Consider the following 7,930-nt stretch of genomic DNA (forward strand, 5'->3'; position numbering starts at 1 on the left):
TTTGTTGTTAGGGTCAGGACAAGAGAGGAGTGCAAACAAAGAGGAGCGTAGAGAGCATGGCTGGAATGGGAGATAGTTGAAACTTTCTTTTTTTCAGGCTCAATTGTGGTGAAACCAAAAGCAAGAGTGTGTTGGGGGGGGGTCTTTGTGCTTCCGCTCCTCCACTTACTGCAGTCCTGAGCCACAGGACATTTCCAGGATAACAAGAACCCTAGCAATATTAATGACAGCTTATACAGCATCTCTGCCCCACCTGGAAAGCAACATAATGGGTTATCAGAGAGACCTTGTAAGTGCATTTGCCTGAACATATTCACAGTCTCTTTGCGATCAAGAAACCTGCCTTGCCAGGGAGTGGAATGGGCATTTCTGGCGTAAACAAAGGCATTGGGTTGTGGGCTGTGGGCTGAAGATGCGAGATTGAAATTTTTGGCTTAAATTGCTTTCTATTTTAGAGCAGAGTTAAGAGCTTGGAAGCCAGATGTAGCCATCACCCTTTATGTTGTGTTTTATGTCTAATACACACACTGCTTTAAAAATATAAAATAAAACACACAGAGATCCCATTGGTAAAGGGGGAAGAAAGGTTCTTTACTCACTGCTTATTCTTACTTACAATGATGGCTTGGGATTCTAAACCTGCACGAAGGTAGCTAGTTTCTCATGGCTGCTTCATGCAGGAGAGAGGAAGGGCCAGAGTTTGGTGGGAAACCACAAAGTGCATTTCCCCCCACTTGTTACTCTCAACCCCTTCCTCTGCTGACTAGAGGCATGTAAGGTTGCTTATAACCAGGGCTTTTTTCAGCTGGAACTTGTCAGAACTCAGTTCCAGCACCTCTCAGGTGGGCACCACTTTCCTTATAACAAGGGAGGCATTTACGGTGAGTTCCAGCACCTCTTTTTCTAGAAAATCAGCACTAGTTATAACCCTGGTCGCAGAATGGGGAGTGTGTTTTGAGGATGTGTTAGACCTAGTAAGTTTGATGTGCATGTGACCTGCCTACATTGAAAATATTTTTCAGCCTTTACTTTATGTGTGTGCAGAAGTGAGAAGGGGGAGAAATCCCTAAGGGGAAACAATCGATTATCTAAGATCTCTGGAAGAGCAGGGGGAGAACCCTTCTAGATCCCTTTTGAAAGAAGCATGAAGAGAAAACCATGGAACAAGGAGTGGATTTGACATGGAAGCTGACACAACAGAAGAGGTAAGATTGCCAAGGCAGTGGGTTCCTGTTTACAGGTCACCTCAGTAAAGAAATGGCTGGAAGGGTCCTTGAATCTCACAGCACTTCTTGTGACAGCCCTTCATTCATTCATTCATATATATATATATATATATATATATATATATATATATATATATATGAATGAATTTATTATTGAATTTATATACTGCCCTATACCCAGAGGTCTCAGGGTATCGTTTTTAAAGATGGCTATCATATCACTTCTCAGTCTTCTCAAGGCTAAGCATGTCCAAGTCCTTCAAACGTTCCTCATTGAAGGCTTGTTTTCCAGACCCTTCATCATCCTGGTCACCCTCCTCTGCACATGTCCCTCTCCATCACATATGTGGAGTGCTTTGAAGAGCCAGTGCCAGTTACTATTCTGATGTTGAGCTTTCCTCTCCCTCCCTCTGCAGTTCTTCAATCTCCGGCCTGGTTTCTACAAAAAACTACACTATGGTGCCAGCTGTGTCAACTTCCTGGTGCTTTTAATCATCACCATATCTCCCTACTGGCTGGGGTATTCTGCAGAGGAAAACAATTTTACTATGGGGGTTTGGACTTATTGCTTTCAGAAAAAATGTGGCCTCGTTTCTGCAAGGTCAGGTAAGAGACACGACTTGTGTTCACATCGCTTAGTGTCCTTGGCCAAATGAGTTACAATCGGGGATGTTGCAGTTATACAATCTGCCTAAATTATGCAATGTGGCAATCCAGTGGGTTTCATGGCTAAGACAGGATTTGAATCCTGGTCTCCCAGATCCTAGTCCTACACCCTAACCACTACACCACACTGCACCGGCACCAGCCCTTTCTGAGCCAGGCTTCCTTCTAGAGGAGGGATCGCTGCTGACATTTTATAATATTAGCTATAGCCCAGGTGTCAGTCAAGGAAAATGAGAGGCACCAAAGAAGAAGAAGAAGAAGAAGAGTTTGGATTTGATATCCCGCCTTTCACTCCCTTTAAGGAGTCTCAAAGCGGCTAACATTCTCCTTTCCCTTCCTCCCCCACAACAAACACTCTGTGAGGTGAGTGGGGCTGAGAGACTTCAAAGAAGTGTGACTGGCCCAAGGTCACCCAGCAGCTGCATGTGGAGGAGCGGAGACGCGAACCCGGTTCCCCAGATTACGTGACTACCGCTCTTAACCACTACACCATACTGGCTCTCAAAAAAAAAAAAAAGAAAAAGAAAAAAAAAGAAAGGGATATGAGTAACTTTCCAGAATTTGGCCTAACAACTGGTCTGTCTTCCTAGCCAATCAGGCTGTAGGATGTAGTTTTTCAAAAGGATTTGGCTTTTCAGAACTTTAAAGGAAGTGTGTTATCTCACGACTGAGGAATTATCAAACTGCCATTGTGGACTTGAGGTACCCACCTACGTGAGGTAACACAGGTGCTCATCATAAGATCAGCTTCCAGTTAGTGAAAACTGAGCTACTTTCTTAGGGGGAAGCTTTTTACCCATAAAAAGGTAAAGGGACCCCTGACCATTAGGTCCAGTCGTAACCGACTCTGGGGTTGCAGCACTCATCTCGCTTTATTGGCCGAGGGAGCTGGCATACAGCTTCCGGGTCATGTGGCCAGCATGACTAAGCCACTTCTGGTGAACCAGAGCAGTGCACGGAAACACCGTTTACTTCCCGCCGGAGCGGTATCTATTTATCTACTTGCACTTTGACGTGCTTTTGAACTGCTAGGTTGGCAGGAGCTGGGACCAAACAACGGGAGCTCACCCCGTCGTGGGGATTCGAACCTCCGACCTTCTGATCGGCAAGCCCTAGGTTTAACCCACAGCGCCACCCGCGTCCCCTTTTTACCCATAGGTCTGAGCAAAAAGAACTGTCTTTCTAGACAAAAGCCTAAACCGAATGAAAAACAAACAAATTCCTTGACTAGCCTGGCCAATGGCTGGTGTTCTTGTGGAACTGTAAATGCCCAGGTCAGGGCTATGGGGCTTTGTGGAGTTAACCCAGGTATGGCAAACCTTTGGCTTTCCAGATGTTGCTGAACGACAACTTCCACCATCGTGATGGGGAGTTGGGACACCACCAGCAGCTGGAGGACCACAAATTTCCCCATCCTGACATAGTTGTTTCCACACTCCCCGTTTTTAGCCTCACAAGGACCCTGTCAAGGGGACAATGAGAGAGAGCACTGGCCCAAGGTCACTCAATGAGTATTCATGGCTGGGTGGAGACCGCTGCCCAGGCCGTAGTCTGAAACTCTTTTCTCTCAGTAGAATGACTCATTATAGTAAGACAACTTTATATGTACTTGTTATTTTCTCTTTCCTTTAGTATATCTATTTGTTGTACGGGCCCTTTTGATAATAGCCATTGGCTGTGGTTTAATGGCCTTGATCACATCGTGGACTTCTTTTTCTTACTGTTTGAAAGAGAATACTGACAAAGCCATGATGTCGTTTGTGACTAACTTCATTGCAGGTATTATGTATATGCCATACACCTACGAAGGGTGGTAGAGTAACAGCATGCCTTTATATTACAGCTGTAGATTTTATTCATTATTGTTGCATTTGCATCCCACCTTTCCTCCAAAGAGCTCAGACCCTCCAAGTGTCCCTATTCTCCAGGGTCAGTCCCAGATTTACAGAAGCCGTCTCGGTTTCTGATCTGATCCCAGAATGTCTCACATTTCCTTAGGACATCCTTATTTTCATTGCAGAAATGTTGGAGGGTATGGAGTTATGCAACCCCCCCAAGCCAAGTAGACAAGTAACTCTACAACCTTTAGAAGACATCTGAAGGCAGCCCTGTATAGGGAATATTTTTTAATATTTAACCTTTTATTATGTTTTTATATATATTGGAAGCCACCCAGAGTGGCTAGGGCAACCCATTCAGATGAGTAGGGTTTAAATAATAACATTATTGTTATTATGGAATAGGTTGTCCCTATTTTCATTGGAGAAATGTTGGAGGGTAGGGGAGCTCCTAGTTCTCAACTTTTGCATTTAATTATCACGGCTACCCTGTGAGGTAGTTTGGGCTGAGAGACGGTGACCTGATCCAAGGTCACCCAGCGACCTTCATGGCTGAAGTAGGATTTGAACCCTTGCCTCTCAGGTCCTAGTTGAGCACTCTAATGACTACACCATATTGTGGGGGGCGGGAGGGGTGTGTGCGTGCACACACGTACAGTGAGTAAGTGTTTGAGCTTTAAAGACATTTTATTTAGGCTTGGCATTAAACAAAAACAAACCAAAAAAATGCCCTGGAGAATCAGCAACGGCACGGGGGGAGAGGAAAGGAAACCTTACAGTTGATAGAGGACGGTTGAGACCCAGTAAACAACAGGGTAGTCACCCAACAGATGTCTTCTAAATGTTAGGTAGGTGTTTATCTCTTTGACACCTGGTGGGAGGGTGTTCCACACTACCAAGAGAAGGCCCTCTGCCTGGTTCCCTGTAGCTTTGCTTCTCGCAATAAGGGAACCGCCAGAAATCTGCTTCTGTGCTGTCAGGGCTGCCCTAGGTCCCAGCTCACAAAGGACCAACGCTGCTTCGTTGTTAAGTATAAAAGTCTTTATTGAAGTTCAGTTTCACTTCCAGAGCCGCAGCGCGCAGCCCCACGTCTAAAGTGTCAGACCACTGATGCTCCGTCTGAGTCTCCTCCCCCCTGACACCAATTTAAGATCCTAGCCTTGCTCCACCTTCTCCGCTGCTCCTTCCTCCTCTGGGTCCGCCTGCCCGCCGGGGTTCCGCCCTTTCTAGCCTCTTCTCCCGCTGATTCCCCTGAGCCTTCTCCCTCCCTCCGGCGGGCTTTAGGAGCTGGTTCCCCATCCGGGTCTCCTGCTGTACCGCGCGCCTGCACATTTGAACTTGGCGCGCGCGCCCAGCCAGCAGCTTTCCTCCTGACCGTTTCACTGCTGCTGCCACTGCTTCCCCCTTCGGGGGGGCTAGCTGCAACTGACCTCCCTTCCGTTCCCCCACTCTCCGATGGAGGCGTGGTCAGCCCTGACTCCCTCTCTGGAGGAGACGCTGGCCCTGACACATGTGACTCCTCCCCCCCACTATGCTCTGGTGGGGAAACTGGTCCCGATCCTCCACTGCTGCTTTGGGGTTCCCCTCTGGCTCCTTGTTTCTGGTGCGTCCCCCCTGGGACCCCCCTTGCCCTGACCATCGGCGCCCCCTTCTGGGAATCTTCTGATTCGCTGGAGAAGCTCATGGAATCTCTCGGGCCACTGTCATACTCCCCTACGCTGCCCTCAGATTCTTCCCCTTCGCTCTCCCAATCCTCTCTCCCCAGTGCTCCTGCTCCTGATTCCCTGACATGTGCTCACTGCAAAAGAGCAGATCCCTCCAGTCTGAGCCAATTTTTGTTTTCAGGAATGGTGACTGAAGAACTATCCCAATAATACTATCTTTTATTGGGGAGGAGGGGAGGTTTCTGGGAACAGAAAGGGGAGAGGTCAGGTGCCATTTCCCATTTCCTCCCTCCTGAAACTTCCCCTATATAATGCATGGAGGGGAATTTAAAGGCTTGTAATGCTCCCAGCATCCCCCAACCTGATGCCCCTCAGGTGTGTTGGACTACGGATCCTATCATTATCTCCCTGACTACTGGCCATGCTGTCTGGGGCTGATGGGAGTTGTAGTCCAATGACATCTGGAGAGCCCTGGGTTGGGGAAGGCAGGGATAAGCTGTTAGGGGATCATGAAGGACACCACACCCTAATACTCTCTTCTTTGCCTGCAGCAATCTGCATGCTGACTGCTCTAGTGATTATATACACAAAGCTCAGAACTTCAGTACATGATGCTGTGCTCCTGTCGCCATGCCAGGATTTCTTCCTTGGTTGCTTTGTCTTTGTTCTGTTCTTCGCCTTAGGTAAATATACCCTGGCAGGCCAGAGGGTGTGGAGTGAGATGGTGAACTCAGTAGTCTGGCCCAACAATCTAAAGCAGACCAATGTCTCATTTAAGCTAGAATCCAGAGCTGTGTAGTCAAGCAATGCCAGGTGGACAGGAATGTCAGGGCAAAATTCTGCAAGCTCCACATGCTAATGTGCACACAAAATTAAATTGCCCTTAAACGAGGAGGGAGAGCAGAATATTTTCAAAGCATTTGTTGTGGCTTAAAAAAAGACCCACGCCAAAGAATCCAAAATAAATAAGCATTATCAGTGCAAGGGACAGGCTTTGGGATTTCTGCCTTTGGCATACACAGATAGTGTTTAGTCCACATCTGCACCGTACATTTAAAGCACTTGGGAGAAGCAGTTGTGACTTCTCCCAAAGAACCCTGGGAATTGTCGTTTGTTCAGGTTCCCGAGAGGAGACCCCCTGTTCCCCTCACAGAGCTGCAATTCCCAGAATTCCCTGGGCTGAAGGATTGGTTGTTAACCCACTCTGGGGAATCGTAGACAGGGATGATGGGGAGTGATAGCTCAGCAACAGCTGGAGGGCAAAGGTTTTGCCACACCTGCTTTAAAGGAAGTAGGCAGGTGGTTAAAGGCCTCTACTTTTTCTGTTTCTTTTCTAGCTACAGTCAACCTATGGTGGTACATGCACTTGGTCTCAGCCCAGAAAAAGGCAGCCACCCAAATAACCCCAGCAGAAGAAGCACCGTGACAACTGCAGAGCAAATAAAGTTCCCTTGGTCCGTCACACCAGCAGATAGGAGGGTCTTGTAATGAGATATTTGCTGGGCCATGCCCACCATAATAGGCATTCTGCTCTCTGAAACAAGCTCAACGGTCCTGGAGCCTGTTTGGACAATGCACAGTGCTGATGTTTTGGAGATGGAAGGGGCTCTGGGAGATGCCTGTTTCCACAAAGTCACTTCTGAAAAGCCGTCTTCTGGAACTGCCCTGCTTGAACTTCCCCAGGGGTGCGGCCTCTTCAGCGATATTTCACAACTAACCATTTCTGCCGAACACAGAACACATCCCTTTCTGTGTCTAGGACAATTGTCCATGTCTCTCCACATTTTGGGGTATATTACTTGCAAAATTCACAATAAATAAATCAGATTTTTAAATATTTTTTTTAAAAACCCCTCTCTTGTCAAATGAATGGTGAGGGACTGGGGACCATCTGCTTGACCTGAAGAAGGTCTTGGACACTCTGAAGAGCTGGTGGTGGTTTGGACAAGACTTTTTTTAAAAAAAGGAATCCTTGCCTCCAATAGTATCTTTAATGTGGGGTTCATTGGTCATCTCACAGGCACTGATCAAGCACAGGCATTCTACTCTGTGGGGCAAATGTTGGGTCCTGAAGTCCAAATGGACAATAGACATTCATAATCTCAGCAGTCATGTCACCACATCAGGACCCATTTGGGATGCTGAAGGGCATTTGTGCAATACCAATATAGTCCTACAGGAACACTTGCAGTATCCCAGCTGCTACTAGGTTATTTTCACATTGCCACTACTGAAAAGCAAATTTGTTTCTTGCTCTGAAACAAAAGATATTTCTTCTGTTTCCAAGATAATTCTTATGTCTCCATCTTAGTTCCACATAACACCTATAGCTATAGATAGAGATGAATGCATTTTTCTCAGTCATTCACGGGACTGTCCCCAGGCATTTTGCTGCCTGAGGCAAAGGGCAAGATGAGATTGGCCTCCTAATCCATGTACAAAAGCTGACTGACAGCTGACTTTTACATCAACACCGGCAACAGGGCAGTGTCCTCCATTGTACCCAAGGGTGCCAGGCAATTTTGAGTCAACATGA

Source organism: Podarcis raffonei, chromosome 8, assembly GCF_027172205.1.
Source record: "Podarcis raffonei isolate rPodRaf1 chromosome 8, rPodRaf1.pri, whole genome shotgun sequence".
Classification (NCBI taxonomy): Eukaryota; Metazoa; Chordata; class Lepidosauria; order Squamata; family Lacertidae; genus Podarcis; species Podarcis raffonei.